Here is a 25555-nt window from a genome sequence, read left to right as displayed (position 1 = left end):
ACAGCCATATGTCTACCCAGTATACATCTGTCAGGCACGAGGCCAGCTGTCGGGCACGAGACCCGCTGTCAGGCTTGTAAAGCCAGAAATAAAGTAGGCACGATGGCCAGTAAGTAGGCATATAGCCTGTAGAACAATCATACCAGACATATATTGTCAGTTAATGATTTTCTCGATAGGCAGTACTGCTATCTATAGTCCCTAATTGGTATACCAATTTATCCAACTAAATAAATAAGTCTAGGTATACTATGGGCAATCAAACATTTTTAATTAATTTAGCACTATTCACTGTAACTATTTTCCAGTACTGTTCATTAGTACCATTAATTTCATATTAATAGGACATTAGTCCCAATTTACATATTCATATCATTTTTAATATTTAATTTTCCTTATGAATATTTTAATTATCATATATAGCATTTTTCCCATGAACCTTTCTTTAGGTTCATGTTGATGTGTTATCTTTATCTAGGAATTTGACTAGGTTAGGATGTCTATTTAGTCACACTTCCTTCATAACAATTGCTCCTCTACGTTTAAACTTGAATTTCAGTTTCTGGAATCAGTGAATTTGGAGTTATAGAACTCAAGTTATGGTCAAAATACCATAACTGGTCCCTTTGCATCTAAGCTGTCCAGAATTTACAATTCCTGGTCAATAAACTTTGACCGGTCATTTGATCATTTTATTGTCATTTTTAGACTTAGGTTCCTTCACAAGATATGTTCCTCTATGTCTTAGCGACTCCCAGATACAATTTCATAATTTTTCAAGCTTGGTATAGTGAGTTATAGTCAGTGAATTAACCTGGACTCTCAGTCCTATAAGAGCAATAACCAACTTCAGGGCAGTATGTTTGACCCTCTTTTTAGGGTCCTTACACTTAGAATTTGGCAAAGGTGTCTAAATCAATATTGTAGCCCTAAGTATCATGTTTCTAGATCATATTGGCACATCTCAAATGGAATTTCCTAGTGGGAGTTATGGCCAAATGAACACACATGTATCAAATGGCATTCTGGGTTCAACTTAACATTTTCGAGATTTCAATTCCTAAATTTGGCTAATAATTTCTCTAGGATGCAATGGTTTCTAGAGCTTGGTCGAAACATAAAAATTGTTGTGCTATGTCTTATAAAACTTTTGGCACTAGTTTCACTCAATTTTCAGCTTTGGAGACTAAGTTATGGCATTTTTGCCAAAACTGGTCAAGCATACCAAAGGAACAGTATTTTGGGACATTTTCTGGGTTGGCAGTTTCAATGACCCAACTTTTGCTAACAATTTGAATTGGTTAAAGGCAAAACTGGGTTAAGTGGTCTTCATGAAAAGTGTATCCCTATGTCTAAACTTTCCATGGGTAAAATTTTAGGCCATTTGGACCAGTATAGAGAGAGTTATGACCAAATGAACACGTACTGTTCATTTGGTCATTTTCTGTGTTGGCAGTTTCACTGACCCAACTTGTGCTAACAATTTGAATTTGTTAAAGGCAAAACTGGGTTAATTGGTCCTCATGAAAAGTGTAGCCCTATGTCTAAACTTTACATGGGTAAAATTTTAGGTCATTTGGACCAGTATAGAGAGAGTTATGACCAAATGAACACGTACTGTTCATTTGGTCATTTTCTGGGTTGGGTGCAGGGAAATCCGAATTTGGGCAGTATTTAGCTCAAGTTTTGGACAGAATTTGGGCATAGTTTCTTCATGGAAAATGGGCTATTTTGGGTCTAGTTTCACCTCCAATAAGCCTCATACCAATTGGGGTCACACAATTTTATTTATGGCCTAAAATGTACACTGCCCTCAACAAACACAACCTGCAGAAAATTGACACTTCCAAAACTTAATCTCCTCCAACTTCCTTACTTCAATTTGCATGCAATACACTTCTATAAGCAACAATCTCATCCCAATTAGGTCAAATTTCAAGCATTTACACAAAATCTCCAAGTCATGTACACAAACCCTAATTTCCAAGTTTCAAACTCAATCAATTCAATCCCTTTTCACTTCTCATACATATAATCATATCAATCATCATCTCTAAACTCATTTACATTATTTGAACACAATAAAGCCCAATACATTTCATGGCTGCCAAAATTTGGGGACATCATGGGTTCATGAATTTCTTATTAATTTCTTGAAATTTCCACTTATCTCAAGTCACTTTCAAGTATTAAAAGAAGAAGGAAGGGAGAAAAGCACTAACCTTTTGTGACCCAACTTGAAAATTTTCCCAAAACTTCAACTTTCCTTCTCCCTATGGGTACTTAGAGCTTCCTTATGATGTGGGCTAAATTTTTAATGAAGGGGACCATGGGTTTTGGTGGATAAATGAAGAGAAACTCAAGCTCAAAGCTTGAGCAAAAATGGTGGAAGGGGGAGAACATGGAGACGGCAAGGAGAGAGAGAAGAGGAAATGAAGAAGACTTGTGGTTAGTGAATTTTTGTCTCTTGTGTTTTATATATATATATATTCTATAATTATTGTACTTTATTTTTTTTTTAAATGCCATAAGTCTATTTCCTTTCTTTTCTTTTCTTTCCTTCTCTTTGCTTTTCTTTTCTTCTTCTTTCTCTTCTCATTTTCCAAATTCAAATTCATAAATTTAATTTTTGTTAATTATTTTATTTTCTAATTTTAATTTGACATTTAAGTCAAAATTCACCTCTAGGGGTCAAATGACCAAAATGCCTTTCATGGTGCTCATCGGGTTATTTTTTTATTTTTTTATACCAATTAATAAATTCTCTAAATTTTATTTTATTTCTCAAAATTTTTCCTATATATATATATTTTTAATATTTATTTCATTAATTTATGCCTCCTCACTATAGTTTAGGTGTAGTTCCAAACATTTTGACTGTCCGAACAGACATGAGTCGTCGGAACAGTAAATTGTACGGACTACCTATGGTGAGGGCGTTACAATTCTTCCCCTCTAATAGAAATTTCGTCCTCGAAATTTACACAGTGTAATTAATCGAGGGACCGCTATCTCCTTGTCTTTTTCACCTTTTTGTGTTATAATACTTTACTTTTTTTTTTAGTATGTCTTATTAATCCTTATTCTACAATCTTATCCTTATCTCGATTTAATATTGAAAATACGTAGCTCTACACAATAGTCCCATGTCGGTATTGTAATCTGTAGCTTACAGCATAAACATCAAGAGCATTGCATAGTTACCACGGTATATCCCAATAGACTAACTCTTTTTTTTTTTTCCAACCAATTCTGTACTCATCTTCTTTCATCTCATATATAGCCTCCTTCTCATTTCCATCTATTATCTTTAACACGATCCTTTTCGGTTGATAATCTACAATCACCAGGTGACCTAAAGGGTTGGTGACAAGTATGTCATCTTTTGACCCATCTATCGGTATCCTCTTTCAACAGGAGGTACAATGCATATATAGGGGTGAACATAGTTAGGGTCTATCAATACATACTTAAAGGTATTAAAATTAGGAAATATACCTCTGATAACGTCTACCAGATTTGGCTCCTCTCGAGCCATAGCGTACACGCGAGATGCTACTTTAGCCTTAGGGTGTTCTATAGTCTTAGAAGCTCTCTGTGATGTACCAGCTATCTCTGGTCTCATCGGTCTTCTACCCCTCTGTACTGTCGAGGCAGACTTCTGATTTTGTGGTGGGGCTGTGGGAGCACTCCTCCATGGGCAATCTCTCAAAAAAAAAAAAATGCTCTAGGGACCCACATCTGAAATATCCACCCGTTAGTAATCTACACTTTCCTCTGTGGTTCTTCCTATAATGTGTACAAACTGGCATCGGGATTGATCTCCGTGCTTTAGGACCCACAGAATTGTCAATTGATACACTCATCTGACCTCTTCTCCTCGTGGCAACCTAACCTCTCGCCTCGTTTCTCTACTGAATCTAACACCGAGACCCCGGGTCTCTTGCTCTCTAGAGGCCTACGCTGACCGACTGTCTAGACCCTCTCTTGCATTGCCTGTCTCTCCTAAACTGCTCATCATTTCTAACTCTCTCTACTGGGGTCCTATATACTAGCTAGGGAGGTGGTGGCATAGCTCCAGTGACCTAACGGAGCAATTGAGTCATTTGCTCTAGGAAGGCCTGTTGTGTCCTTACTAAAGTACCCAACGATGGTTCTGCTCTACTGCTACTGTGCCCCTGATTAAACGCAGATGCAGGTGAAGGTGCGTGACTCTCTACTTCCTCCTATATCGGTCTTGGAGGTCCGTGCTCTGAAGGATTAGATGTCATCGATCCTACAAAACAGACAAAGAATAAATCTGCATTAGTGTCACCTCGACTCTATCTAAAGGCCCATGCATGTGATGCAACTATTTCTTTCTATCTATCTAGGTCTAGGACTACCTAAACCTCTGCTCTGATACCACTAAATGTGACGCCCCTTACCCGTCTATTGCATAACCGAGCAAGAAGTGCCACATTCGGTGCCGGAGCACCCTATCTAATCTTGTCATGTCTATTATAAATTTTAATGTCATTTAAATCAGGTAATTTATGTGTAGAATTTTTTTTTTATATCTTATTTCTGTGGAGACCCGGACAGATCCTCCTCTGTTTTATTAGCATCTGGCAAGTTCCACTATCACGTGTTAACATATTCATAGTCATCTCACATATTTCCATATCATATTCTCTTTTATCATATCATTCACAACTATTTATGAGATCTCAAAATGAAGTGTCATCTATTGCATTCATATGGAAATTCATAGATAATAAATTATAAGTTTTCATTTCAAGTCCAAAATGAAATACATCATAAACTAGTAATTACATCATGACTAGACATAATGAACCAAAATACTAGTCTACACATGGGCCCTATCAAATTACAAAAGACTAGTGAGGTGACTCTGATCGGTGGCAGATCTGGTTGGAACTCTATCCAAATACTACTGTGGCGCCTGCTGATCTTCAGTACCTACGCGATGGAAAACCAACGCGCTAAGCATAACGCTTAGTGGTGCATAATTTATAATAACAATAATTAAACAATTGAATTAATATTTACAAATCATAAATTCTGGGTCTTTTACATTTTTTTATTACACTTTGGAAACAATTAAAATTATTGGGATCTTTCCTGTTTACTTATTGTATATTCAGTATTAATTAATTATTATCAATGCCCAAGAAACCTATAACAAATTATAAAAGCTGGATACACGTGAGTATACGGGTTAGACAGCCATATGTCTACCCAGTATACATCCGCCGTGCACGAGGCCACCGTCGCACGAGACTACCGCCGCTTGTAAAGCCGTAAATAAAGTAGGCACGATGGCGAGAAGTAGGCATATAGCTCGTAGAACAATCATACCGCATATATATTGTCGCTAATGATTTTCTCGGAGGCGATCGCTATCTATAGTCCCTAATTGGTATACCAATTTATCCAACTAAATAAATAAGTTTAGGTATACTATGGGCAATTAAACATTTTTAATTAATTTAGCACTATTCACTATTACTATTTTCTAGTACTGTTCATTAGTAACATTAATTTCATATTAATAAGACATTAGTCCCAATTTACATATTCATATCATTTTTAATATTTAATTTTCCTTATGAATATTTTAATTATCATATATAGCATTTTTCCCATGAACCTTTCTTTAGGTTCATGTTGATGTGTTATTTTTATCTAGGAATTTGACTAGGTTAGGATGTCTATTTAGTCACACTTCCTTCATAACAATTGCTCCTCTACGTTTAAACTTGAATTTCAGTTTTTGGAATCACTGAATTTGGAGTTATAGAACTCAAGTTATGGTCAAAATACCATAACTGGTCCCTTTGCATCTAAGCTGTCCAGAATTTACAATTCCTGGTCAATAAACTTTGACCGGTCATTTGATCATTTTATTGTCATTTTTAGACTTAGGTTCCTTCACAAGATATGTTCCTCTATGTCTTAGCGACTCCCAGGTACAATTTCATAATTTTTCAAGCTTGGTATAGTGAGTTATAGTCAGTGTATTAACCTGGACTCTCAGTCCTATAAGGGCAATAACCAACTTCAGGGCAGTATGTTTGACCCTCTTTTTAGGGTCCTTACACTTAGAATTTGGCAAAGGTGTCTAAATCAATATTGTAGCCCTAAGTATCATGTTTCTAGATCATATTGGCACATCTCAAATGGAATTTCCTAGTGGGAGTTATGGCCAAATGAACACACAGGTATCAAATGGCATTCTGGGTTCAACTTAGCATTTTCTAGATTTCAATTCCTAACTTTGGCTAATATTTTCCCTGGGATGCAATGGTTTCTAGAGCTTGGTCAAAACATAAAAATTGTTGTGCTATGTCTTATAAAACCTTTGGCACTAGTTTCACTCAATTTGCAGCTTTGGAGGCCAAGTTATGGCATTTTTGTCAAAACTGGTAAAGCATACCAAAGGAACAGTATTTTGGGACATTTTCTGGGTTGGCAGTTTCAATGACCCAACTTTTGCTAACAATTTGAATTGGTTAAAGGCAAAACTGGGTTAAGTGGTCTTCATGAAAAGTGTATCCCTATGTCTAAACTTTCCATGGGTAAAATTTTAGGCCATTTGGACCAGTATAGAGAGAGTTATGACTAAATGAACACCTACTGTTCATTTAGTCATTTTCTGGGTTGGCAGTTTCACTGACCCAAATTGTGCTAACAATTTGAATTTGTTAAAGGCAAAACTGGGTTAAGTGGTCTTCATGAAAAGTGTAGCCCTATGTCTAAACTTTCCGTGGGTAAACTTTTAGGTCATTTGGACTAGTATAGAGAGAGTTATGACCAAATGAACACGTACTGTTCATTTGGTCATTTTCTGGGTTGGGTGCAGGGAAATCCGAATTTGGGCAGTATTTAGCTCAAGTTTTGGACAGAATTTGGGCATAGTTTCTTCATGGAAAATGGGCTATTTTGGGTCTAGTTTCACCTCCAATTGGCCTCATACCAATTGGGGTCACACAATTTTATTTATGGCCTAAAATGTACACTGCCCTCAACAAACACAACCTGCAGAAAATTGACACTTCCAAAACTTAATCTCCTCCAACTTCCTTACTTCAATTTGCATGCAATACTCTTCTATAAGCAACAATATCATCCCAATTAGGTCAAATTTCAAGCATTTACACAAAATCTCCAAGTCATGTACACAAACCCTAATTTCCAAGTTTCAAACTCAATCAATTCAATCCCTTTTCACTTCTCATACAAATAATCATATCAATCATCATCTCTAAACTCATTTACATTATTTGAACACAATAAAGCCCAACACATTTCATGGCTGCCAAAATTTGGGGACATCATGGGTTCATGAATTTCTTGTTAATTTCTTGAAATTTCCACTTATCTCAAGTCACTTTCAAGTATTAAAAGAAGAAGGAAGGGAGAAAAGCACTAACCTCTTGTGACCCAACTTGAAAATTTTCCCCAAACTTCAACTTTCCTTCTCCCTATGGGTACCTAGTGAAGGAACGGAAGCGTGAAAAACACAAGTTTATACCATTGAATTCAAAAATTTTCACCTAGGGTCACATGCATCATGCAAGATTTATTTTTATCTATTTGATTTCAATGATAAACAACATATTAAAACTCTTTTAATATGTTTTTTGGATCTGTATTTGCCATTTAAGATTTTAAAATTAATCAGATTAATTTTAGAACCCTAGATTAAATCAAGAACGATTACACTAACCTCTTGATGTGCTGCAGCGTGTCTACGCCTTTGAGATTCGTCTTCAGGACACCAAATGTTGTCCCTCTAGCTTGTCCACACCAAGAACACCTATGGCAGCCCTTGAACAGCCTCTAAAGCTTTTTCTATTAATTAGAAATTCAAGTTCTGCCTTTTAAGAGATTAGAGATAAACAGACACTAGAAATAATTTCTAGTGTTCTTAATTCAAGAGATTGATGGCTAATCTCTTTGAATTGATGAGAGATGAAGAGAAATAGCTGGAGAGGCTCAAAGTGGCGTGACAAATGAGAGGAGAGGCTGCTGGTTATTTTTTCTTTTCATAACCACACTTAAATAGCTAGGTTAACACATTAAACCCTTGCCACATGTCACCCTTTGATTAGCTCTAGGTTTAAGTGACCCAATCAAATTATGCCAAGTGTCAAACCTATATTTAATCTTGATTTTAATCATCTTACATGATTAAAAAACATTTGGCAAGCTTATGTGTAATCCCATGTGTCACCATCTCACGGTGCCACATGTCACACTGTGAAATGACCAAAATGCCCCTGTGTCTTAATTTTGAGTTCTTAACCCAAAATAATTATTTTCTTCTTCTAATTAATTTATATCAAATATAAATTAATTAATTAATCTCTATTAATTAATTTCTCATCAATTAAATTCATATTTAAACACTTTAAATATAAATTTAATTTATACTACACATTCAATAATCTAAATTTGGTTTCAAGTCATGCTAGGGACTTTGCAATTTAATTACAAACCAAACCTATTTAATTAATCAATTAAACTCTTTAATTAATTAATTAAATCATATTTAAATAGGTGATAACTTGTGTATGTGTGTGACTTACTAGGCTCATCACTAATTGGCAATGAGACATGATATCAACTCTTAATATCATCAGAACTCTTTCTTACCATAAATGATTTTTCTAAATCATTTTATGAACCTCATAGACCATGGTTAACACCTAGCATAGCATGCCATGGCCACCCAATTAGTAATAAGGTTTACCTTAAATGAACCTATAATCATATGTTACCATGCACTAGAATCTCTCTGTTACAAAATCCCAACTCAAGCTGGAGTCATGGTTTATGTCAAACTCCATTTGCTATGAATATTATGTTCTCTTTTAATTCCAGTTCTTGATTAAAAAGATTTTTCTCATCAGAAAACTCTTTTATGAATAAATCTATCTGTCTTGGCCAGGAACTTGAAACATCAAGAACAATTAAATGAACATAGGATTTTATCTCTATGTACTTAGAGGAACGGATTCCATCTTGATCAACACCTACCTTCATATATAACTAGCAGGAGCCAACACATGCCCATATACCCATACATAGTACAAGTATGAAAGCAGTATCAAACTCAAACTACCTATATACAAGATAACTGTGCTATCTCAGGTCTAAAGACTATATGCACTGATATGATTTATGACAAAACATTGACAAGAGTAAACTCCATGTGCTTGTCATAAGTGTTACTGGTTCGGCCTACTTATCATTTATAAGTGCCTATCATGTTTGTTATATGGCATGAGACTCACCATTCCATCTTATTTATATCTCATATAAATAACTTGGGAACAAACATGAATACAATCTTTCTGGATAAGTCATGTCCTTATTATGAAGTATCCTCGATTGTGAACCTATTTATGATACTTTGTGCTAGAAATATTGTCACTCATATTCTTAACAACTTAAGAATAATATTTCTAACAAAATATCAATGGACCTTTTCTATTACACATAAATATATTATGTAAACGGAAAAGTGGAAATGCCTTTTATTAATAAAATTATGTACAAGATACATACTAAATGATATGCTCTAGGGCATACTACTAACAATCTCCCACTAGCACTAGAGCCATTCATTACAATATCTTAGACCTATCTTCTCAAGATGTCGGTCTAACTGAGTCTGTGACATAGGCTTAGTGAATGGATCAGCTGGATTTTCAGCTGATGCTATTTTCTACATGGCTACATTGCCTCGCCCAACTATTTCTCTGATAATGTGGTAGCGCCTTTCTATGTGTTTGGATTTCTGGTGAGACCTTGGTTCCTTAGCTCAGTATGATCGCTCCATTATTGTCACGGTGTAGTGGAAGCTGACTCAATGGAAGGAACTCATGTAAGTTCTCACGAACTTCTTTATCCAAGCGACTTCTTTTGCGACATCGATGCGAGAATATACTCGACACGTAGTGGAATCTGCGATGCGTGCTCTGCTTGGAACTCTTCCAACCGATCGCACCTCCATTACAAATGAACACATATCGCACGTAGACTTTCTATCATCGATTTACGATTGGAAATCGAATCGATATAACCATCTAATTGCAAGTCTCCACCTCCATAAATCAAGAATAAATCCTTAGTTCTTCTCAAGTACTTAAGGATATTCTTGATCGCTATCCAGATGTTCTAAACCGATTGGATTGATACCGCTAGTCAAACTAACGAGATATGCGATATCTGGCCTAGTACACAACATTGCATACATTAAACTTCCAATAGCCGAAGCATATGGAATCCTGGCCATCTTATCTCTTTCTTCGGGTGTCTTTGGAGACATCTCTTTAGAAAGATGGATACCATGTCTCATTGGTAACAATCCTCTCTTGGAATCAAGCATGTTAAACCTCTTTAACACCTTTTCCAAGTATAGACTTTGGGATAAACCTATTATTCTTTTCGCTCTATCTCTATAGATGCGAATCCCAAGAATATAGGTTGCCTCCCCTAAGTCTTTCATGGAGAATGTATTTGACAACCATACCTTTATAGTTGTCAACATACCTGTGTCATTACCTATCAACAGTATGTCATTCACATATAAGACAAGGAAAGTGATAGCACTGTCACTAACCTTCTTATATACACATGGCTCATCCTCATTTTTGATAAAACCAAAGGATTTAATGGCTTCATCAAAACGGATGTTCCAACTCCTCGAAGCTTGTTTCAACCCATAAATGGATCGCTTTAGCTTGCATACCTTGGAACCATCTTGGGATTCAAATCCCCTAGGTTGTTCCATGAAAATGTTTTCTTCAATGTATCCATTGAGAAAAGTTGTTTTGACATCCATCTGCCAAATCTCATAATCATAGTATGCAGCTATTGCTAATAAAATCCTAATTGATTTAAGCATGGCAACAGGCGAGAAAGTCTCCTCATAGTCTATTCCTTGCCTTTGGTGAAACCTTTTCGCTACTAGCCTTGCCTTATAGGTCTCTACCTTTCCATCAGAACCAATTTTCTTCTTGAAAACCTATTTGTTCCCTATAGGTACAATACCTTCAGGAGGGTCAACAAGATCCCAAACTTGATTCTTATACATGGAATCAATCTCGGATTTCATAGCATCAATCCATTTTGAAGAGTCTATATCTGATATAGCTTCTTCATAGGTAAGTGGATCATCTCCATGATCTACTTCTTCATGAGTAGACAACTCTTGTTCTTCTTCATGAAGAAAACCATATCTCACTGGTGGGTGAGATACCCTGGTTGTTCTACGAGGAACAGCTATAGATGTTTCATCAACGGGTATTGGTTGACTAGATGGATCTATATCCATCGATGCATTGGTTGGTCGAATTCTCCAATTCTAACTCTATTTGCCTTCTTTTGCCTCCTTCTTGAACAAACTGTTGTTCAAGAAATGTGGCATCTCTACTTATCACAACCTTTTGTGAAGTAGGCAAATAAAAATAATATCCAAAACTATCTTTTGGATATCCAACAAATCGACCTTTTTCTGATCTGGTCTCCAATTTATCAGTGTTGACTTTTGATATAAAATTTGGACAGCCCCAAATCTTAACATGCTTAAGACTTGGTTTTCTTCCATGCCATATCTCATAAGGTGTAGAAGAAACTGATTTTGATGGAATCCTATTCAGAATATACAAAGCTGATTCTAATGCAAATCCCCAAAGGAAGATTGGCATATCAGTATAGCTCATCATACAACGTACCATATCCAATAGGGTACGATTTCTCCTTTCAAATACACCATTCAGTTGTGGCGTTCCTGGAGGAGTCAGCTGAGAAACAATGCCATGCTCTCTCAAGTATTCATCAAATTCAGTACTCAAATATTCACCTCCACGATCTGATCGAAGAGCTTTAATACTTTTTCCTGTTTGATTTTCTACTTCAGATTTAAATTCCTTAAACTTTTCAAAGGATTCATGTTTGTATTTCATCAAATACAAATACCCAAACCTTGATTTATCATCAGTAAAGGTAATAAAATAATGAAAGCCCCCTCTAGCCATTTCTTTAAACGGACCACATACATCACTATGTATTAATTCCAAAATATTTTCAGCTCTTAGCCCTTGTCCAACAAAGGATGATCTAGTCATTTTTCCTTGAAGGCAAGATTCACAAGTTGGAGTAGGCTCAGAGCCCAATGAGGATAGAATCCCCATTTTCTCCAATTTTGCAATCCTATCTTCTGCAACATGACATAACCTTAAGTGCCAAATATATTTTGAACTTGAGTTGGTTTTCACCATGGCATTGCATTTATTTAGATTGCTATACTCTGGCCAGTGGAAACACTTTCTTACTGGCAATGGAAACACTTTCCTGTTGCCAATGGAAACACTTTCCTGTTGGCAGTGGAAACACTTTCCTTTGCCTTTGTCAGCTTTGGTCTTCCCTTTCTGTTTAGCTATTTTCTTGGAAGGACCAGGAATCTGAGGTTTCTTTTTCTTATTGCCCTTCTTCTTGTTGGACTTTCCAGCAGAAGAAGATGCAACCAAAGCTACCTCTTTTCCTTTATTGCCTGGCATATTCTTTTGGGCAATAACCAGCATGTTGAGTAAACCAGCTAAGGTGCATTCCTGTTTAGTCATATGGAAATTTGTCACAAAATTCCCAAAAGACTCAGGAAGGGACTGAAGGATCAAATCCGTTTGTAGTTGGAAATCCATGTTGAAGTCAAGATGTTCCAACTGCTCAATCAGTCGAATCATCTTGTGGACATGATCCCCAACATTCTGTCCCTCAGACATCCTCATACGGAATAGCTGTCTAGATATCTCATACCTAGCATTCCTGCTGTGCTCACCATACAACTCTTGTAGGTGAAGGAGGATCTCACTCGCACTCTGCATGTTCTCATGTTGCTTTTGTTACTCATTACTCATGGAAGCAAGCATGTAACACTTAGCTCTCATATCATGCTCCTTCCACTTGTCCAAAGTTTTATGTTCCTCTTGTGTGGCCTCTGGAGGTAAGGGACCAGGAACATTTGAATCTAGAACATATCCTATATGTTCAAGGTTCAGGACAAGTTTCAAATTTCTTTGCCAATCGCATGATTAGGTCCCACAACTGTTGTGATCAAGTATGCTTGCAAGGATATTGGATGGTGGTGGTTGTTTTGTGCTCATTTTTATCGTAAAATTAAGCTGAGAAAATAACCAGATTAATTAGTAAATGTATCATGTAATTAACCAAAATGATTATGGTCTTTTAATCAAATTGGTCCTCGCACTAACTTAACGAATCCTACACTTCCAGAGTAGAAAACGGAAATCCTAGTTGGATAGATTTCTAGTGGGTGATTGAATTCTTATAATTCTATTGATCATCCTCAGGTACATCCATTATTGGAATTACAATAAACTATAAGTGAGCAACTCCTTGCCCATCACATCTCATGTGAGGTTCAATCCTTTACCTAGCCCCTAATGCTCAAAATCTCAGGTACATCCATTATTGACTTATCTTGCATTAGTTAAGATGATCCCATTGAGTCGATAATTATGCAAATAATTTTAATTTCCTCCAGTACATCCAATATTGGCCACCAAACCATTTACATATTTACAACATCTCATGCTTAACAATTATTCTTAAGAAAATCTCTTAAATTAATTGCATCTCATGCAACTATTTAAAATTTCTTAAAATAATTGCCCCAATGGAGGGCTTATGTTATAATTACTTTAATTATAGCATTTCCAACTTAATCATTTGTTTGGAAGATTTTATAGCCATCCTTATTACTATTAAGGTCTCACTTTGCACATTATCCATTTAGCATGCATATATCATATAATTGCATACATTCCCATACATCTCATGCATTCATGGATAAGCAGTAAATATGGTATGATCATGGACTTTCTAAGGGATTCAATTCTGAGCCACCAAGAATTGAATCAAGGCATTCCTAGGTGCATTTCATTCATTCATTTTACAAGAGTTGCTGAAGGAGTACATAATCAACACTTAATATTGAATTCCTCCCACTGGTCCCACCAATGCTCTTGACCTCCTTGAACTTCTTGCAATCCAATATTACATAGTAATCTTTGGCATACCAAGGCGAATTTACAAGAACTTAAATAAATGAAATTACAACCCAAAAATATTACCAACTTAATAATACATGCCCAAAATAAATTAAAATAAATTAATTAATTTACAATCCCAAAGAAACATAAAAGAAATAAATCCAATCACATTGGTCTTTTATAGTCCATGATCATCCATCATGCATATCACTATTTAACAATTAAATAAAACATACATACTTAAATTAAATTGAATATCTCATATTCAACTTAAAAATCCAGATTTGAATATGATTCAAATAAATTTAAAAATTCAGATTTGAATCTCATTCAAACAAATTTAAAAATTCAGATTTGAATCACATTCAAACAACTTCAAAAATTCAGATTTGAATCACATTCAAACATTTTTTAAAAAATCAGATTTGAATCACATTCAAATATTTTTAAAAAATCAGATCTAATTTTATTGAATCAATTTTAAAAATCAGATTTAAATATGATTCAAACAACTTTAAAAATTCAGATTTGAATCACATTCAAACAACTTTTAAAATTCAGATTTGAATCACATTCAAACAATTTTTAAAATTCTGATTTGAATCATAATTTAATTGTGTGATTAAAAATACTAATTAAACACTTTAATTAGTCAAAGAATATGCCTTAGATCATACAACAATTGCAGAATTAAAAGCCAAACCTTGAACCACCCATGGAACCATTGTTGCCGCCACCAATGGTGGCTTCACCATGTGTGCCGCCACACCTCTTTATCCAACCAGCAATGAATCAATCATCTCATGATCAAATCACACAATTAAATCATATAATCAACAATCTAAATGGAAAATATAGTGGCTCTGATACCAATTGAAGGAACAGAAGCGTGAAAAACACAAGTTTATACCATTGAATTCAAAAATTTTCACCTAGGGTCACATGCATCATGCAAGATTTATTTTTATCTATTTGATTTCAATGATAAACAACATATTAAAACTCTTTTAATATGTTTTTTGGATCTGTATTTGCCATTTAAGATTTTAAAATTAATCAGATTAATTTTAGAACCCTAGATTAAATCAAGAACGATTACACTAACCTCTTGATGTGCTTTGCATACTGCCTTTGAGATTCGTCTTCAGGACACCAAATATTGTCCATCTAGCTTGTCCACACCAAGAACACCTATGGCAGCCCTTGAACAGCCTCTAAAGCTTTTTCTATTAATTAGAAATTCAAGTTCTGCCTTTTAAGAGATTAGAGATGTAAACAGGACACTAGAAACAATTTCTAGTGTTCTTAATTCAAGAGATTGATGGCTAATCTCTTTGAATTGATGAGAGATGAAGAGAAATAGCTGGAGAGGCTCAAAGTGGCGTGACAAATGAGAGGAGAGGCTGCTGGTTATTTTTCTTTTCATAACCACACTTAAATAGCTAGGTTAACACATTAAACCCTTGCCACATGTCACCCTTTGATTAGCTCTAGGTTTAAGTGACCCAATCAAATTGTGCCAAGTGTCAAACCTATATTTAATCTTGATTTTAATCATCTTACATGATTAAAAAACATTTGGCAAGCTTATGTGTAATCCCATGTGTCACCATCTCACGGTGCCACATGTCACACTGTGAAATGACCAAAATGCCCCTGTGTCTTAATTTTGAGTTCTTAACCCAAAATAATTATTTTCTTCTTCTAATTAATTTATATCAAATATAAATTAATTAATTAATCTCTATTAATTAATTTCTCATCAATTAAATTCATATTTAAACACTTTAAATATAAATTTAATTTATACTACACATCCAATAATCTAGATTTGGTTTCAAGTCATGCTAGGGACTTTGCAATTTAATTGCAAACCAAACATATTTAATTAATCAATTAAACTCTTTAATTAATTAATTAAATCATATTTAAATAGGTGATAACTTGTGTATGTGTGTGACTTACTAGGCTCATCACTAATTGGCAATGAGACATGATATCAACTCTTAATATCATCAGAACTCTTTCTTACCATAAATGATTTCTCTAAATCATTTTATGAACCTCATAGACCATGGTTAACACCTAGCATAGCATGCCATGGCCACCCAATTAGTAATAAGGTTTACCTTAAATGAACCTATAATCATATGTTACCATGCACTAGAATCTCTCTGTTACAAAATCCCAACTCAAGCTGGAGTCATTGTTTATGTCAAACTCCATTTGCTATGAATATTATGTTCTCTTTTAATTCCAGTTCTTGATTAAAAAGATTTTCTCATCAGAAACTCTTTTCTGAATAAATCTATCTGTCCTGGCCAGGAACTTGAAACATCAAGAACAATTAAATGAACATAGGATTTTATCTCTATTTACTTAGAGGAACAGATTCCATCTTGATCAACACCTACCTCCATATATAACTAGCAGGAGCCAACACATGCCCATATACCCATACATAGTACAAGTATGAAAGCAGTATCAAACTCAAACTACCTATATACAAGATAAGCGTGCTATCTCGTGTCTAAAGATTATATGCACTGATATGATTTATGACAAAACATTGACAAGAGTAAACTCCATGTGCTTGTCATAAGTGTCACTGGTTCGGCCTACTTATCATTTATAAGTGCCTATCATGTTTGTTATATGGCATGAGACTCACCATTCCATCTTATTTATATCTCATATAAATAACTTGGGAACAAACATGAATACAATCTTTCTGGATAAGTCATGTCCTTATTATGAAGTATCCTCGATTGTGAACCTATTTATGATACTGTGCTAGAAATATTGTCACTCATATTCTTAACAACTTAAGAATAATATTTGTAACAAAATATCAATGGACCTTTTCTATTACACATAAATATATTATGTAAACGGAAAAGTGGAAATGCCTTTTATTAATAAAATTATGTACAAGATACATACTAAATGATATGCTCTAGGGCATACTACTAACACCTAGGACTTCCTTATGATGTGGGCTAAATTTTTAATGAAGGGGACCATGGGTTTTGGTGGATAAATGAAGAGAAACTCAAGCTCAAAGCTTGAGCAAAAATGGTGGAGGGGGGAGAACATGGAGACGGCAAGGAGAGAGAGAAGAGGAAGTGAAGAAGACTTGTGGTTGGTGAATTTTTATCTCTTGTGTCTTATATATAGATATTCTATAATTATTGTGCTTTATTTTTTTTTAAATGCCATAAGTCTATTTCCTTTCTTTTCTTTTCTTTCCTTTCCTTTTCTTTTCTTTTCTTTTCTTCTTCTTTCTCTTCTCATTTTCCAAATTCAAATTCATAAATTTAATTTATGTTAATTATTTTATTTCCTAATTTTAATTTGACATTTAAGTCAAATTTCACCTCTAGGGGTAAAATGACCAAAATGCCTTTCATGGTGCTCATCGGGTTATTTTTTTATTTTTTTATACCAATTAATAAATTCTCTAAATTTTATTTTATTTCTCAAAATTTTTCCTATATATATATTTTTTTAATATTTATTTCATTAATTTATGCCTCCTCACTATAGTTTAGGTGTAGTTCCAGACATTTTGACTGTCCGAACAGACATGAGTCGTCGGAACAGTAAATTGTACGGACTACCTATGGTGAGGGCGTTACAGCTATCATAATTCACAGCATTAAAAGCTATTCCCACATCATACATCCATCGTGTTATGGCAACACAAGCACGCTCCCTTAACTCCTTTTTAGCTGGACTATTTTCATCAATGGTAGTTTGCCTCATATTTTTTCCCATAACAGTAGGTTTAGGGAAAAAATAATAGTCAATAGGCCCTCTACTACTTTGTGGTGGTAAAACTTTTAGTTTTTTTGAAGTTCTAGTACTTGTAACCTCCAGTACTTGCCTTCTTCTTTCACTGCCAATTTCTAGCATCAACTCTTCCTCTTCCTCATTTTCATCTAATCCCAGTACTTCAACATCATCAAATTCAGGTGGTCTTTCCATATTCATAATTGATTTTTGCTCTCTTTTTTTAGCAATGAATTCCTACATTTGATTCCTTACATCTTCTGGACATTTTGGACACCGAACTACATTTTTGTAACTTCCAGCAAGATGTTGCTTGATTCTATTAATTCCTCCTTTATAAACTTTCATACAGTATATGCATTGAAGATCATTGGTATTATTTTCATTAACTTGAATTACATGTGCCCATCCTGGGTCCGTTCTTTGACTACTAGCAGAAGATCCAGATGTATTATTCTTATCGCCCATTTATAATCTAACAAAAAAATTAACAAGAATAAAAAATAAATAAATTAATAACAAATTAACAATAGCCAATATAAATTAAATAAGTAATTAACAAGAATGATAAGTAAAAAGTAAATAGTAAACTAATGAACAACAAATTAACAATGCCCATACAATTAATAAGAACAAAAAGTAAAATCATCAAATTAATAATAAATTAATAATACCATATAAAATAAACAACTAATTAACAACTAATGTGTAATTAACAAGACAAAAGTAAAACTAATTAATCTAACAACTAATTAACAATAATAAGTAAAAAGTAAACTAATTAACAACAAAGTAATAATGTCCACATAAATTACACAATTACTTACCAAGAACAAAAAGAAAATAATCTAATTAACAATAAATTAATAATACCCATATAAAATAAACATCTAATATCTAATTAACAAGAAAAAAGCAAAATTAATCAAACTAAAACTAATTAACAAGAATAACAAGTAAAAGATAAACTAATTAATAACAAATTAACAATTCCCATATAAATTAAACAATTAATCAACAATAATAAGAAGATAAAAAATCAAATTAACAATAAATTAATAATACTTATATAAAATAATTAATTAATTAACAAATAATGTCTAATTAATAAGGTAAAAAGTAAAACTAATCAAATTAACAAGAATAACAAATAAAAAATAAACTAATTACCAACAAATCAACAATACCCATATTAATTAATCAACTAATTAAACAAGAATACAAAGTTAAATAATCAATTTACCAATACCCATAAAATTTAAATAATTAATTAACAAGAATCAAAAATAAAATAATTAAATTAACAAATAAATAATTAATTAATAATAACTAATTAATAATAAGGAGGAGAAGGAAAAAAAATAAAAAATAAAAAGGCACTGTTGAAAGAAGAAGGAGAGGAGAGGGGAAAAAAATAAAAAATAAAAAATAGTGCCTGTACGCAGTAGCAAAGAAGAAAAGTGGAGGGAGAAAGCAAAAAAGAAAAAGACGTGAGAGAGAGATCGAACAGAGGAAAGAAGAAGAAGAAGAAGTCGTGAGAGAGAGAGATCGAAGCGAGGAAGAAGAAGAAGAAGAAGAAGAAGAAGATAAGAGAGAGAGAGAGAGAGGGCGTAACTGTTCTGTCTTGAAAGGAAGAGGACCCTGCGATAATCCGTCCCTGTCGTCATGAAATCGAGGAAGAGAGCGGCTTTGCTGTCTTCGTGAGGTTGAGGAAAAAAGCGGCTCTGTTGTCTTCGTGAGGAAGTGGTGTGGCTGCATCAGGTAAGTAAGTGGTAGGTCTATTGATTTTTTTAATTTATAAAAAAAAAAATTACCGTTGCTGTAAAGAGGCGTCGCCTCTCGCCTGCGTCGCCTCTCACCTCTTCAGCTTGAGGCATCGCCTCCCCTAAGTCCAGCCAAGCGTTCCAGTCGAGGCGACAGAGGGGCGCCTCGTCTCGCCTGGCACCTCGCCTGGGTGCCTCGCTCGCCTTTGATAACACTAATTTCTACAGTCCAACAAGATTGGAAAAATACATCTAGCTGCTACTGGAAAGGACCTCATGGATGATGATAAACAAGGAAACATGACAATCAAGCTTTTTGCTGCTTTTGACATGGAAACTAAGGTTGTTGCTGAAAGGTCCTCAGAGCTTGAAAACAGTCAAACTTTGGGCTTGCCCGCGGGCTTTCTTTAAGTAGATGACTGGTAGGTTTAGTGCTAAAACTCGTATTTTTTGGAATGGCTAAGAAAATCTCTTTTGCTTTTGCTTGTGGTTTATGATAATTATGCAGTATGCACATAATTTCTTTTTGCTTCTCCACAGTTATACTTTATCAGCTTTGCGCATTTGAATTGGATCAATTTGAGTCATTAGCTATGAAGGTTCTAATTAAATATTAATAACCACTTGTCTTATTTCTCTTGTCACTATTTGGCTTCAATTTTTAAAAGATTTGTACAATCACTTTGATACATAAATACAACAAGGATGGTAGAAAGGAATTTATATCACATGTTACTTATTTAACTTGTTCTTTTCAGGTTGCTCATTGATTGTAATATTGAGTCTTTGTTTAATTTTTGTTGAAGTTTCTTGTGGTTCTGTAAAGCTATATATGCTTTCACTCAATTCAATTGCTATTCATACATCATTAGAGGACCTTTTTGTAAGTTTGAAAATGCTAAGAAGTTAATTTATGTAGACACCATATTTCGGCCGACCTTCAAAGTCATAACTTGAGAAATTGCGATTCAGTCGATCTCTCTTGTTAGCGTTTCAGCCGATCTCTCCTTCACGTTATTTTTCCGATTTCATCAATAAGACAAATATTTTCCGATCTCTCCTTCATGTTATTTTTTTTCGATCTCATTAATGAGACAAATATTTTTCGATCTCTCCTTCACGATATTCTTCCGATCTCATCAATAAGTCAAATATTTTTCGATCTCTGGGATCAGTTTGGATTAACCCTCGGGCCATTCAATCGTCTGATCTGGTATGTTTATTTTCTAATCTCACTATGTTCGATGTTCCAAACTGGGGGTGATTAGTGTTTTACTCGATCTCTAAGTAATTCAGGGACCCAATAAATCTAAGTCATTTTTTTTCAATCTATCCGATCTCTTTTAACAATTAAGTTTGATGGTCGTTATTCATTCATATTTAGTTTGACATTTTTCGATCTCATTGGAATCTGATCATAAAAACTTAAATTTATTGAAATTCAAGGGAAATTGTACAAGTCAATTGGCAAGAGGGTCTTCCTCACCTTGTTCTTCAGTTACATTCCTCTCTTCCCCCTCGCCCTCATGCTCTTCCTCGTTGTCGTCTTCGACCATCGGGACGAGCTTCTCTATCCAAGTGAAGTCCTCCTCAGGATAGTGCTTCCTCAGTTCGGCTAGGAGGTCGCTATGAGCATTTACATAAGCTCCAGCTTCTCTCGCCACAACTTCCTCATCCATCACTTTAAGCGCTTTAGTGAATTGAGCGAGGTCAGTAGAACGCCTAGCCCGACCGTCTTCAAGCTCTCGCTCTAGTTCGGTAATCCTTTCTTCATAAGACTTCGCCTGATCTTCCACCTTGGTGATGTAATCATTAGCAGTGGAGAGTTGGGCTCTGGCGGTCGCTGCGTCTTGAACAGCTTTCATGATCTCCTGTCTCAAAAGGTGAGCCTTTTCTCTGATTACATGTTGATTCGCGATAGTCTCCAAACCTAGGCTCATCGTCTGAGTTAAGAGATCGTCAATGCTGTCCTCGGCCATCCTATTTCTATCTTCCTAAAAATAGATAGTAGAGCCTGGGACCTTAGCCAGATTAGGATTGCCTAGAACTGAGCGATTCCTTTCCAAAGAATGAATGAGGATTTAAGCACCTCGGGAGAGCGTCATAACAGCTGGATGGTAAGGCCTCCCTTCTACAGTTGTAGACACCAGAGGAGGCGGAGTTTTGACCCGCCGAGGCAGAGAGGGAATAACCTCTACCTCTGGGGTCGGCTGCTCTTGTAACATCCTCCCTATACGTGTTCTGTATGTTCTATTACTCCAGTGGCCAAATAACAGTCTAGGCAAGTCAGGATGTCTAGAACTACACTTCGGTGATAGTGAACAGACATATAATGATGAAATAAATAAAAAGAAAATACAAAAAAAAATCAAACAAAAATGAAAGAGAGAAAATGTGACTAAGTTAAACGAGCCAAACCCGTAGCGATGGGTGACCACACCGGGAAGTTATGGCGAGGATCGTTGACTAACCCTGGATGCGGGGAACCCCGAGAAATATTTTCGGGACATAATTAAAGGTCTAATGAGGTGTAATTGACATTGAAAATGTCAAAGAAAAAGTTAATAAATTAGTATAAAAGAAAAACGAAAATTAAAGAAATCGGCGGTACAAGGAGTAAATCGGTGTTACCGAAAAGTTCAAATTTGACTCAAAGAGGGGAATTTTGGTCATTTGACATCTAGAGGTGCCTTTTGACCTAAATGTCCATTAAAACTAAGTAGTATTAAATTTTGGGAACCCCATGAAAAAGGAAATTAGAGGTGTAATGAAAATTAGGGAAAATATGGGGGGATTAAATTGAATTATGAAATTTTGGATTATTAAAATGTTAATCTAAGTTAGTGCGGTTAGGTGGCACTATTTGAGGCACATAAGGACACTAATCAGCCCATTTTTCATCATCTTCTCTACTCACCCTTCCCATGGCCGAATTGGAGCTTTAAACTTCCTCCATGGCCGCTCCATGTTCAAGCTCCATTCCCCTACCTTTAAGCCATTATTTCTTCAAGCTTCCTCCATGAAAAATGGTCCTCACATCATGGGAAAGCTATAGGTAGCAAAAAGAAAGGAAACTTTTGAAGTTTCACAAGCTTGGAAAGTTCTTGAATTAAGGTTAGTGCTTAATCTCCCCATTTTCTTTCATTAGATCTTGTTTTGAGCTTTGGGTGAGTTGATTTGTGAAGAAATTGAATAAATTAATGTATATTTTGTGAGCCCTTCATTTCAACAGCCAAGAAATTCATGGAATTTTGATGTGTTTAAATGATGTAGATGAGTTTAAGGATGATGTTTGATATGGGTATATGTATGGGAAGTGATAGGACTTTATGGTTTGAAACAATTATTGGAGATTTGTGTTGTTGCTTCATTTTTGGGCAGCCATGAACCTTTGTTGAGCTTGAGTTATTTTTACTTCTAATGAATGAAAATGAAGGTTGATTAATTCAAATGAAAGTTATAGTAAGTTTGTGCATAAGTATGTACATGTAGTGTTTAGATTAAAGGTGTGAAATGGAACCTTGAAGCCTTGAGCAAACTGCCATGTTTGGCAGCCCCTAATAGCATGAATTTGTGTGTGAACATGTGGTTATTAATGATATATGTTAATGTTAAATTGTGGGCAGCAAGTGTAAGTGATGTTGAAGTATGAATATGTTGAAGTATATGTGTAATATTAACATTGAAGTATATTGAATTTTGGTGGAAGTGAATGTTGAATTTAATGATGGATTGTGTGCATTGAGCACTTGAACATTCTGCCCAGAATTTTTGCTGAAATTGTGTACAATATATGTATAGAAGTGTTGTTGATTGAATATTGTAGTAATGAGGAGGAGAAGGAACATTAAATTAGGAGTGTATGAGCTTTGTGCAGGTTGTGTATTGAAGGCAGCACCTAAATGAGGCCATAAGTGCCAAACTATGAACCCAATTGGTATGAGGCTAATATGGGGTGAAACTAGACACCAAATAGGCCAACTTTCATGTAGAAAGGTTGCCAAAATTCTGCCTAAAAACTGACCTTAAAAAGTGACCAAATCCAGATTAGTGCATTTAAGGCCTGAAAACTGACCATTTGGGTAGCAGTTAGTGTTTAGGCCATAACTCACTCAAAACAGGTCCAATTGACCTGAAATTTTGACCATGAATAGTTAAGACCTATATCTACAAGTCTTCTGAAGACACTAAAGCCCAGAAATGACCATAACCAAGTCAAATGGCTTGCACAAGTTCGGGTCCAAAAACTGGCCGAACCTAAAATGACCTAAAATGACCTAAAGTGACCAATTTTGATACATTTTGACCAGCAATAATAAAATGACCATAACTTGGTCTACATAACTCAGAATGACCTGAAATTTTGCCCCGCGTTCCATAAGACATAGACCTACAAGTTTTTAGTTTGGACCGAAACCCGAAAACCGAGGAAACTAGGTCGTCCGGCTAGGTCAAAATAGTACACCGAAATCCGGTAAATTGCAATAAAATGCAATACACTTGGAAATGAAATTGGTAACATATACCAACACTAAAGGACTATAAAATGTGACATATTGGTGACATTAGAATTGACTCACGTAGAGTGCATCAAGGGTCAACATTATAGGTTGACTAATGAAATGAACTGAAGGGAATAGTACCAAGAGAAATAGGACTTTAAGCTAGACAAATCTAGCACACAAAAATTGAGAAATTGACCAAATTTTGCACTAAAGGTGCAATCTGTCCAGCTTTAGTAAATTGACCATATCTTGGTCTATACAACTTGGAATGACCTGAAATTTTGCCCCGCGTGCAATAAGACATAGAGCTACAATTTTGCTTATTTGACCAGAAGCTTAAAACCAAGGGAAATAGGACTTTATGCTAGATCAATCTAGGTCACTAAAATTAAAAATTAGTAATTACATAAAATGATGCTTGAAGTGATTTGGCAATGAATGCCAACTTGTGAAAAGGGTAAATTGCATTATATTAACAACATATTGAATTGTAAATTGTGACATGTTGATGCTAGAATCAACCTATCCATGATGCATAAAAAGGTCAATAATTTTATTGACCAGTAAAAAGTATAAAGATGTATAAACCCTATGAATAAAGAATTAAATATGTAATATTGTAATATGCCCTAATTTGCCTAGTTGACTAGTTTGGATAGGTTGGCATGCCAATAGGATTCTCGACAATGTTACAGAAATGACTTTACGTCATACTGTGTTGTATGGCTTATTATGCCATACTATGATTTTAATAGCCTATGGCTATACAGTTTGTGTTATTATACTCGGCTTAATGCCTGATTGATTATATGGCTTTTTAGCCACACTGTTTGCACACCGAGAGATACTTTGTGACCGATGGTGTGACGGCCCGAGGTACTAGGTACCCAGTGCTAGTATATCCGTTTATCCAGTCTGGTCAGTGTATAGGCTACATGGGCAGTCAATTAAAACATTATTCAATTCAGACAGCTAAGTTAAGTTAAGTATAATGAAATTTCAGTATAATTAAATTAAGTATTGAATGAATGAATAAAAGAGATTAGCAAAAGAAACATCACAAAAATACAATTTGCAGAATCGTAGAGACTTGAAATACAATACAGTTAGAATAATTTATATATTGGGTAGTATTACTGAAAAGTTATAAACTAAGCACTTCCAAGGAGGAACAAACTAGTATATGAGATCGTTAATGCTAGAAATACCATACCAAATTAAATTGATTCCTGAGTATCTGAATTATGATTTATTTCTTTCTTTATTTGTATATATTATTTCTTGTTATACTATTGCACCACTAAGCAGAAATGCTTAGCGCGATGGAATTGCTTCCTCGCGCAGGTATTGAAAGTAAAATCAGTAGACTGTCGACTGAGATTTTTGGAGTCCAGATCTGCAGAAGTGTCAA

At 34.9% G+C, this 25555-nt stretch overlaps 1 pseudogene; it reads left to right on the top strand.

The window, feature by feature from the left end:
* The window catches only part of LOC110662404 (THO complex subunit 2-like), a 79554-nt pseudogene that overhangs the window by 42900 nt on the left and 11099 nt on the right, over nucleotides 1-25555 (top strand).

The sequence above is a fragment of the Hevea brasiliensis genome, chromosome 15, assembly GCF_030052815.1.
Source record: "Hevea brasiliensis isolate MT/VB/25A 57/8 chromosome 15, ASM3005281v1, whole genome shotgun sequence".
NCBI classification, from domain to species: domain Eukaryota; kingdom Viridiplantae; phylum Streptophyta; class Magnoliopsida; order Malpighiales; family Euphorbiaceae; genus Hevea; species Hevea brasiliensis.
The sequence above is the reverse complement of the archived record's forward strand: the minus strand, read 5'-3'. Positions and strand labels throughout refer to the sequence as shown.